This window comes from Fundulus heteroclitus, chromosome 11 (assembly GCF_011125445.2).
Source record: "Fundulus heteroclitus isolate FHET01 chromosome 11, MU-UCD_Fhet_4.1, whole genome shotgun sequence".
Lineage (NCBI taxonomy): Eukaryota > Metazoa > Chordata > Actinopteri > Cyprinodontiformes > Fundulidae > Fundulus > Fundulus heteroclitus.
Genome location: NC_046371.1, coordinates 11,501,614 through 11,512,674, shown reverse-complemented (window position 1 = coordinate 11,512,674; position 11,061 = coordinate 11,501,614).

The window sequence follows — 11,061 nt, the reverse complement described above, 5'->3', positions numbered from 1 at the left end:
CCATACAAAGCCTCCAGTGTGACTCTATGAGAAAAGCATCACTATCCACCACTATCCTTGAGCTTGCCCACAGCGTCACTGTGGACATGACCACCCACACTCTCTGCCCCACTATACCATTTATATCAAAGTCCTCATATAGCACCATCTGTGGACGCTGGATGGCTAACTCATAAGCACCACCGCAAGTCGCTTCCTGCTCCAGCCAGAAAGTACGTTTAAAAAGAAACGGCCACATTTTCCGGCCTCTTAGCAGCTGAGCTGACCAAATAGTAAAAGGTGGCCTTGCCTGAGATAAATGTTGAGATTTGCCTCAATTGCAGCTTTAAACATTATGGTTTCTTATTAAATGGTTGGAAAAGACAACATAAGAGAAGAAGGGTACTTTTGTTGCCGTCATTGCTCATCTATATCCATAAAATACATTTAACAAACAAACAAAATAAAGAATGTACTTAAAGATGAAGCTGTAAAATACTTAATACTATACTATTAACTCTCACTGCTATAAAAAAAATCTCTTTTTTTAAAAGAATTTCTGTCCCATAACATTGGTATTACATTACAATTTATACAAACTGTGTTTACTATAATTAATATTATTATTATTGTGATTATTATTGTTGTTGTTAGTAATAACCAGCTGTCTTCTACGCAAGTAATTCTTGCGTTGGCAACTGGTACTTATCTTAAGTGTTATAAAAATGATAATAAACACTGAAACACAAACACAAACCAATGAGTTGACTGGGATCAGCAAGAGACTCGCTGAGGCTGTTAATGCCCTGTTTCCTCTGATGAGAAGCTTCGGGCAGAGCCATCGTTGGACAGAGGCAGGCCTCTCTGACTGTGGCGAACACACAGACCACTAATATCAGGTTGGTTCTGCAGAGGAGAACAACAGCAAGGCCACACTAACCAGACAGCTGCAGCTTGCTGTTTCAAGATGCACTAGGAATAAGCTTGACCATGTAAAAAGTAGAAAAACAACAGGAGAATTTCCAACAGTGGCGGCGGGCCCACTGGGCGCGTATCAGTCCCGCCAATCAAAATTGCATGAAAAAAGCGTAGCCAGTAGACATAAGTTACTGAATAAAAAAGTAATTATTACATTGTTCTCTCATAAAATATGTCTGACTTTACATTTTTTCCACATTCCTATTCCATTTTGGGTGTCTTTGGGACGCTGGACAGATGAGTGTGCATGTATGTTTCTAACCTTTCGGCTTGCATGTGATTCCATCCAGGTCTCTAATTGGTTAATTAGAGATTGTCCTCAGGGCACAGAGAGTCATAGCCAACCAACGTTTTTGTGATCAGATTAATTCAAGTTATGTACATGTCAATCAAAACCACAGCCCTGACAGTTTAGACACACAGGTGCAAATGTCATTTAAACATACAAATTTTGAGGGACGAGTCAGACAAGGCATATACAGGAGAGAATGATGCAGCAAAAGAATATTTGATAATTTATCTATATGACAATAATTGAACGAGGTTTTTGCTGAAGGAATAAGAGCGCATAAAGGAATTTAGACCAGACCGACAAGATTTAAAAATCCAGCAGCAGGTAGGTAACTGTGAACATATTGTGTTACAAGTAAAGTTTATTCTAATTGCATAGATTTTGATCCCATACTTGTCTCTTTTGGCCTGAGTGTGTCTTTGGAACCCCACAACAAGATCTGTGTTTTTCTTCCAGAGCTGTTATCTCAGCAGAACCTCCAAATTCTTTTGTTTGTTTAGTCAGTCTGCTCAAGTTACCTTCTGGATTTTCCTGACTTCTGATGCCCTGTTTGTACAGGAAGAAGCCATTAAAAACGGGATTGTGTTTCTGTTTAACACATCCACATGATAACATTTTAATCACAATCTCTGTGCACACGACACTTGCAGAAACTCTAAAAACACTGACTGTAGGCAGTATGTTCTTTGAACCTCAGCAACTTGCGCATGTGTGCAAGCTCTTGCCGCTTAAAAAGGCACCACCGGTAAGTAAACTGTCAGAATGGCAGAGACTTAAAGGTTTTTACAGACAGACAACTATGGCTTTGGGTGACTTTGAATTACATGAAAACTAATGTGGTTTTGAACTGGTCGCCATTCGTTATGCTGCGTGCGTACAGACAATTCCGTATACCGGCAGATTTAATTTTCCCCGTGTACACATCAGCAATGACCGGAGCGTTTTGAATCTCCACTCTGGAACGCGTTTGGCAGAGAAAGCGTGTACCGTTGTGGTGTAGAAACAGAAGCAACCGTTTCCGTTCGGACCAAATATCACTGTTTTCTGCACAGGGCCACATTGAGTCATTACAGCAAACATGCAAAAAAAGAAGAGAAAAAAGAGAGAAATACTAATTTATACTCATTCATGATTTTTTTATAACTGCTTAATCCTTGCACAGGGTTAGTGCCTTTTCATCAGCAGTCGAGAATGCATGTTTTTGGACTGTGTGGGACGAAGCCAAAGGGCCCAGAGAGAAGGCATGCATGCACATCAAACTAATTGGACTGTTAAAATCAACCCAGGTAAATACAGAATACAGTTTCCAAACCAGTAATCATCCCCCATATCTAATAACTGGGTGTTCTACAGTTAGAACAACGGAAAAATCAAGCGCTTTTGTCATGACTGATAAGAATTCTGAGCACTCTACTTTCCAGAACTATTTTAATTCAGCCCACTGCATGGTTTACCAAGCGTGAACAGCCTGGTTAAGGTCATGGCCAAGCTTCTCAATCAGATCTAAGTCCAGACTTTAACTAGGACACTCCAAACTTTCATTTAGCTTCTTTTTAGTGCTATTCAGGGTTGAATTTGCTGTGGTTCTTCAGTTTGTCGCCCTGCTGCTTGTGCTTCCTTTTACAAAAAACTGAAATCTATAATAGTGACAAAAATCAGATCAAATACAGAGCGTAATGCAACAAGAAAAGTAAAATGAGTTATGAAAAAATAAGAAAAAAAACACACACACAAAGTAGTTTTGCATGTCGGTACCCGGACCTGCAGCTCATCCTGCATCCGGGCAACCCTGCAACTCACCGTGACTGCGCCTTCTGCACGTCTGAACCATCTGCTGTCAGACGGACGACATCTGCGCAACAAACAAAAAGTTGCTTTCTTGTGAAACCAGTGCGCTTGTGCATCATTTATTTACACACTTGGATGTTGGTAAATAGTCCCATTGTGATGTAATGCAGTCATGACTAATTCAAGTATCCGCTAACAATTTGCAGCTCTGACTTTCAGACACTAATGACACGCTAGTATTGTGATTAGTAAAATAAAACGGCAATGATGGGAACTGCTATCACAATACGGGGGCTAGAATGTGTAATAGGAAAGAAAAAGCCGCGTAGCTTTGTGGCTTATAAGCGTGTTGGTTTAGATCTTATACAACAAGCTTTAAATAGCAGCCACGTTGCCTCGACACAGGCAGATTATTCTCTTTTTAGCATTTTCCTTCGTTCTGTGGTAAAAGGCACTTGTGCATGTGTCTGCCATTCTGTGTGTGTATATGCACATGTGTGTGTTTGCGTGTGTGTGTGTGTGTGTGTGTGTGTGTGTGTGTGTGTGTGTGTGTGTGTGTGTGTGTGTGTGTGTGTGTGTGAGTGCAAAGAACGAGGAGTGAATGGCTTGGCTCCACATCAAAGGCCCATGCGAGTCTCTGCATTAACGAGGCCCTTTGTTTCCTGCCTCCCAGATTACAACACGGTTCTCCCCGCCTGTGTGTGTGTGTGTGTGTGTGTGTGTGTGTGTGTGTACACGTGCACGTGCGTGCGTGCGTGCATGACAGACTAAGTGGAGGGCACAGTAACCTGGACACTGAAGGCCAAGGTCTGATCCTCCTCCTCATTTTTTTCATCTAATGTAACCAGAATCTTGTGAATTCAAGCACGCTGCACATTCTCAGCTTGAGGAAACAGTTTACTCTCTGCATCTTTAAACTATCATGCTTCCTGCCAAAGCATTATATTTTACATAAACTATTCTGCGCTAACTTCTTATACCACCTGGTCATGTATTTTGAGACGTTAAGCCATGCCTGCAAAATTATTACCAGTAGTGATTTTTAAAAAATTTTCACCATGACCACGAAAACCACTGTTTTACTGGAATTTTATGTGACTGACCTTGAAGCGACACCTATAGTCGTGTGTTTCTTTCAGCCTTATGCATCTAGAGGCTAAAATGTCTGTCCATCTTTTACAAATTAACTCAGACTCAGATTAGTTGGAGACTTGTGACAGATTCTGAGTTAGATTTAGGTCTGGATATACATTTTTTATTATTTATCTATTTTGAACGTGTGACAACATATACAGAATTTTTTTGAAAATAGAAGGATTAGAAAAAGATTGTGAGGCAAACAAAAGTAGCGTACACATCCAAAGAGGTAGGGAGGAGAACGAGCTTATAGTGACCCTTTTACCAGACACACTTTCACACTTTCAGACTCATCTGTTACCAGTTACATACAGAATTTACTTAATAATGTGCACCAAGTAATAATAATAATAATAATAATAATAATAATAATAATAATAATAATAATAAATAATGGTAATAATAACAATAATAACAACAACAATAATAATAATGAGGGAGTAAGCGGGTCAGAAATGGATGGATGGATGGATGGATAATAATAATAATAATAAATAATGGTAATAATAACAATAATAACAACAACAATAATAATAATGAGGGAGTAAGCGGGTCAGAAAATGGAAGGATGGATAATAATAATAATAATAATAATAATAATAATAATAATAATAATAATAATAATAATAATAATAAATGTTCTAAGGATGAAATCCATTTATAAACTATTTAATCTTTGGACATTGCTTGAACTCCACATTCAGACTGCTCCAAAGCGTCACACAGAAATGCAGATAGCTTTCCTTGCCTGGACCTTAAGAGAGCCATTCTAACAGGTGAATATATTTTCATCTAATTTTACTACATCTAAGGTTGCAATCCTGATCCAGAGTAAACTGTAGTTCCATCCATCTTCCCATCGACTCTGAACAGCTTCCCCGTCAAGGCTGAAGGAAAGCAGCCCACAACAGGTCAAGATAGATTGGAATAATGCAAACTCTAAACAAATAGGTTTTTAACTTTGATTTAAAGGGACTCGAGACTAAAGGACTGGAGACCGCGCTAACAGGAGTTTTACTTGCTACAGTATAATATGGAGGTGAGTTGTCTTTGCTTTTCTCCAGGTTTCCCTCACCTCGCTTCCTGATTGGCTACACGTCTCATTCAAGAAGCTGCATGCTTGTTTGTCCTCGGGGCAATAACACATATGCTAGGATATGGAGGCAAGACAACCCAACATGTTGAATATCCACGATTTGAGGTCAGATTGGTCCCGGCGACCTTCCGAACAGACTAAATCACTCTTACACCACGCACGGCAGGAATATCTGATAAGATTATCTTAAGAGCCATCACAATAATCAGGGTGTCCTTAATATTGTCAGAAGGGGAGCAAAAATCGTCATATTATCTTGCCATGTGAACCAATCCTCCAAAGCAAACCCAGAAGAAAAAGATCACATTTTTCTAATCGGTCTCCTAAAACCTACCTTGTTGTTCGTAGTTGATTCTCCACCAGAGTCTAAAATGGAAAACATGATATTTACACTGAAACAAGATAACAAAAGCTGGACTTAATTATGTGACTTTTAAAGGCAGTTGGATGCACTGAATTTTATTTAACAGAAACAGGGTGAAGGGGACTCAATATAAAGGTACAGCATCATTTTTAGACTTTTATTTGTATTAAATTAAATGAACGCAATGTATGATTTTCCTTGCACTTTTTTATTATGCATTACGTGGTGTTGGTCTGTCACATGCAAGTCCGATAAAATAGAAGGAAGTTTGTGGTTGTAACTTATCAAAATGTAAAAAGGGCCGCTCAGTTCAGTAATTAAACTGCCACAAAATTTGGGAGAAATTATTTTTCACCAAACGAAAAGCTGCGACGTCACAGCCTTGACATGCGGCTCCCAACCTAAAAGAACTTCTCATCCCACAAACTTCGAGACTTTCCTTCAGCTCCACACAGTCACACCGACCCCCTTCTCTCCTTGACAAAACTACGAGAGATTGGATTCTGCACTGCTGACATTACCAACTGCTCCACTTTGGAGCCCTTTATCATTTCATAATAAAGCATTTAAGAAGGAATCAAATGTAGTTTTTTTAATGGATCATGTGGTGGATTCATTTTGATACCCTGTTGCTGATTTGTTTTGGTTGCCCTCAAACAAAAGTAAAAAATCTGCCTCATTTTAGATCTTGAGTTTTACTCAAAGTCACGTGTACAGTGTTTGCATCTCCGTCCACTGATCCTCCACAGAAACGCAGCAATGTGTTTTCAAAGCTCTCTTCCTCCGATGTTTATGTTTGTTGATTTCATCCCCAAAGCCCACTGCAGATCTGTGGTATCAACTCATAAATGTTTGATTAGGAGTTAACGAAGAGGTAAAGCAACGGCATTCTGCTAAATCAAAAGCGTCAGATTAAAATCAGCAAACACTCAGCAAACCAAATCTTGAACAAGCCTCATTATCTTTGGTGTGACACTTCAGTTCTTACTGCTTTTCTTAAAAATTTGACTGAAGCCAGTAACTTTTAAGCTCCTATTCTATTTTTACTTTGACCTTCTAACTGTTAACTTTCAATCCAATATGGTCTCTGCAATCTTTCTTCTTGGAGGTGTTAAAGGTGATGTTTCCACCTCTTAGTGTAGACTTTCTAAATAAATATTAGACATTCTCAAATGATTAAAAGGTTTTTCAGCCTCCTACACAAGGGGTTTTCTGCCTCTTCTTCTCTTTTCGTTTTGCACGCACAATTTTAGTGGCATCTTGTCTCTAAGCTATTTATGTAGAACTCATCATCCAAAGAAGAAACACAAATTTTGTATCTCAAACACAGTCTCTCTCTCTCTCTGAAGATTCAGACTGTTTTTAATAAGACAAGTAAACCGCACTATTCGAAAATCCTGGACGCAGTGGTTGAGTTTGCCTCCAAAACATTTAAAAGCAGCTAAATATAAATCATTCAAAGTGAACTCATCGGCTGATATGTTTTTGACTTCACTGATAGAAACTTGGACGGTAAATCAAACTGGCGAGGAGACGTGCGGAGGTTCCATGTTGCCGGCTGGATGCTGCCTTGGAGGACGTGGTTTTGATTTTAGAAAAAACTACCAATAAAAAGCACACAAGTGGTTCTAGTTAGGAGCTGTTTGCTTGGATGTGGCTTAACCCCAATGAAAGGACATGATTTAATTACTCTGCAGCTTTAATGCGCCTGATGCTGCTTTAGAACCCAAAGTGTGTAATCTTTTTTTTTTTTTTAACCAACTGTGACTCATCTTTAAAGGAAAACATGTTTCCAAGTCTACTGATTAAGCAGTGGAATGATCTTTTCATATTAAATGGGGAATTGGTGTAAACGAATTTGCACCAGGATGGCCACTTTAAAGGGACTGGTGTCAGCAGCTCTTAACCTGTGTTGATTGTCAAGTTCTCACACAACTTTTGTTTTGTTTAATTTTGTTTTGTGCTGATAAGGTAAAAACCTTATCAGCAGTACATTAGATTACTGCTGATTAAAAGGTAGCGTAAGGAAGACAAAATGCTATTCAAAGAAAGGCTGCACTTCCTTTAAATTTCACAAACAAAAAAAGCAAAAACTAAATAAACAGAAATATTCATTTATGCCATTTATGCCATTCTAAGCCCTATCCCCGTTTTAAACTATTTTGTACCCATAAACAAGCTATTTCACACTGGTGGGTAACCATGTGTCTCAACCTATTTATAACATGTGTACTTAGCTTAGCACAAAAATTTCCATTGGGTAGTTAATTTTGATGAGTCATGGAGATAAATGTTTATAGAACAAATTGATAAACACTATGTTGCAATGTCATTTACCATGATGTAAAATTAACCATTTTTTAATTATCTAAATTAAAATACCTTGTTTTTGGTAAATATTATCCTAAATATGAATACTCCAGTCGTAACATTTGATCATTTTAACTATTTAAAGACAGGTAGATAAACTAATAGGCAGGTGAGGACAAAATGTCCATGATGACGGTACATGATCTGCTGACAGACAGTCTGTCAATGTGGGTTAATGTCAACTATGTAGGTATAAAACGTCAATGAGGAACATATGAGTTGCACAAAAAAGCTTGTTTAGAGAATGACAAAACTGCAAAAGAAATTTAAGGAGGAGAAATATACATTACCTGGCTTTTTTACTTGTAGAAAACAGAAATCTCCAAAGCAGAATACAAACTACGTAGAATGCCACTATCATAATATTTCTGTATATAATTTGGTGTTATGAAATGCATAGCAGCTATGTCGAATTTGAACTTGCGACTGTTCAGGAAACCTCAAAGGGGAACTCTAACTTTGAGTGTGACTCTGAAGAAATAATAATACTTTGTATATATTTTGTTTAGACTCAGTCAATATTTCAGAATGGAAAATATGGAAGCATTTAAGACACTTAAATGTATTGATTCAAGTTGACCAATTTTACATTTATTTACCCAACAAAGTTTGTTAAATCACGACTGATTATTAAGATCAATCTGCTAGCTAGCAAGTTTGACTATAGCTTTAGCGCTGTAGCTAAGCTAGTTAAAGCTGGATACAAACTTTTTAGATATTCTCATAAGGTGCCATGTAAACATATTCTCTGACAAACATACCTTATGTGTCCTTCATTAGCAATGACTGCCTCATGGTTAAACAGCTCAGCTTGCTAACACTATTGACTTTAGCTTTAGCGCTGCAGCTAGGCTGGTTAAACCTGGATACAAAATTTTTACGTACGTATCAGAAGTACTGGAATGGACACTCCAGATCGAAGTGGGAGTTTAAACTAATATTTTAGCTAGTAGTGCCTCTACATTCAATACAAAAAAATTATATTTTTTTAAGTTTTTGTAAAATTCTTTAATATGCATGCAATTGTATTTTAGTTCCATTTAATCTCATGCAGTACAAGTGTATTTATGTTTGCTTCTTCTAAAAATGTTTCCCTTTTTATCTTGTGAAGCACTGTTTTGTAACTTCTGTTTAAAAATAAAGTTAGTATCTTATTTTTGTATATTTTATCTACAGCGTTACTTTATTCAGTCATATATAACAATGTTAGCTAAATAGAAACTTAGACCTGATTGCCAGGGGTCTTTTTTACCAGAGCAACCACAGCCACTGTCTAGTTCAGATGCACAGCTTGCTCTGTCTCTAACTGTGTGACAAACTCGACTAGCGGGGTCGCGGCAGCAAAGCGTCTTTTTTTTTTCAGGTCTTCTATGTAGGATGCTTATCATTTCAATCTGCGCATGTTTCCTTTTTTGGTCTTTCCTGTCAACACTGGCAGTGTCGTCTGATGTCAGAGACGACACTCATTAGACTGAGAGATAAAAGGTGATAAGAAAGGATGCACGTGGTGTTTCACAGTCAAAGGAAAAAAATAGAAAAAGCCCAGGACTGATAAAGCAGGGTGATTTGAAGGTAAAATATAATTATGATCTGACATAAATAATGAAACCACTAAACCCTAAACAAAAAAAAGAGAGTGAAAGACGCACACACCGAAAAGCAGAGAAGGTTTATGAGTCTATTTAAGACACCTTGAACAGAGAGTTTGTTCATATCAGAACTTCTGTTTCGCATCAGATGTGAGAAGCCTCAGGTGAACCCGTGCACCCATGCGATCAACGTCTGCAGCTATCAGTACAGATATTCATTTAAGATCAGAGCATTGCATGCTCACAAGGCAGCGTGGCCCATGCAGGAAAAGGACCGTCTCTCTGGAAAAAAACAGCTGTCTATATTTAATCAAGACGAATAAACAAGGAGTTTAAACAACTCATTTATAATTTAGATTAGCATACATTAAAAACGCTCATTTTAATCTTTTTATTAATATGCATCAACGATATTGTATAAATATGCAGTTTTATGCAAATACTGGGCTCATTTTCTGTTTGTATTTAATTCTGTTTCCCAGCTGTGGATCATCATTCTCATTCAAGGCAACAGACTCAGATTAAGTCGAATATTAAGTCACAGCATGGGAGTGTATAAATATTTCTCAATTAAAAACTCTGAAGACCAGCTATGCTACTGTATCGGCATTAAAAATGCATTGGCATTGGGAGGAAAAACGGGGAAGGCAAGTTACGAGCTTGATAAGACATCAGAACTTCAAGTCTACATCTTTGAACTGTGTTTTCTTTTCCATCTTTCCCTCCTCCAATCAAGTAGTTGCAACGGCTAGCACTTTTTGGCTGTTTTGGAGGCTGTTACAAAATCTGGGGGATGTAAGGACCAGCCAAAACATGCTGTGCCTCTGTTATTCATGCCTTCTGATGTTTTTTCACAGAATGTCCTACATTTTGCTGCTTCTTGCGTGAGCTGCCACTTCTCTGTTGATGCAAATGAGGAGTTTTGTTCCAAAATGTGAAAACTACCAACTGAATGCTGTGACAGGCGACTGCTGCAAAATAACTGAGGGTTGGGGGAGATCTAACTTCTAAGTAAATTCAAAACAAACCACAGAAGTCACCTAAAAGTACTTTTTTTGTGAACTTGCATCGCAGTATAAATACAGCTGTGCTGTGAAGGCCCTGGAGATTTGTTAGAGAACGTTAGTGAACAAAAAACATCATGCAGACCAGCAAACAAAGCAAACAGGGTGCTAAGAAAGATGTGGCGAAGCTTAAACTAGGATTAGGTTATAAATGAATATGCCAAGCTTTGAACATCTGTTCAATTATCCAAAAATGGAGAGAGTTACACAACTGCAGACCCACCAAGAAATGAGTGGCCACTTTAACTCACAGGAAAAGATATGTTTAGTCAGAGAAGCATCACAAAATGCTCACGGTAACTCTGGGGGAGCTGCAGAGATCCACACCACTCAAAAACCCTGTTCTTTATGAACGAGTGGACTAGAAAAAAACATTGTTCGAAAGAAAGCCAAAATAAGACCTA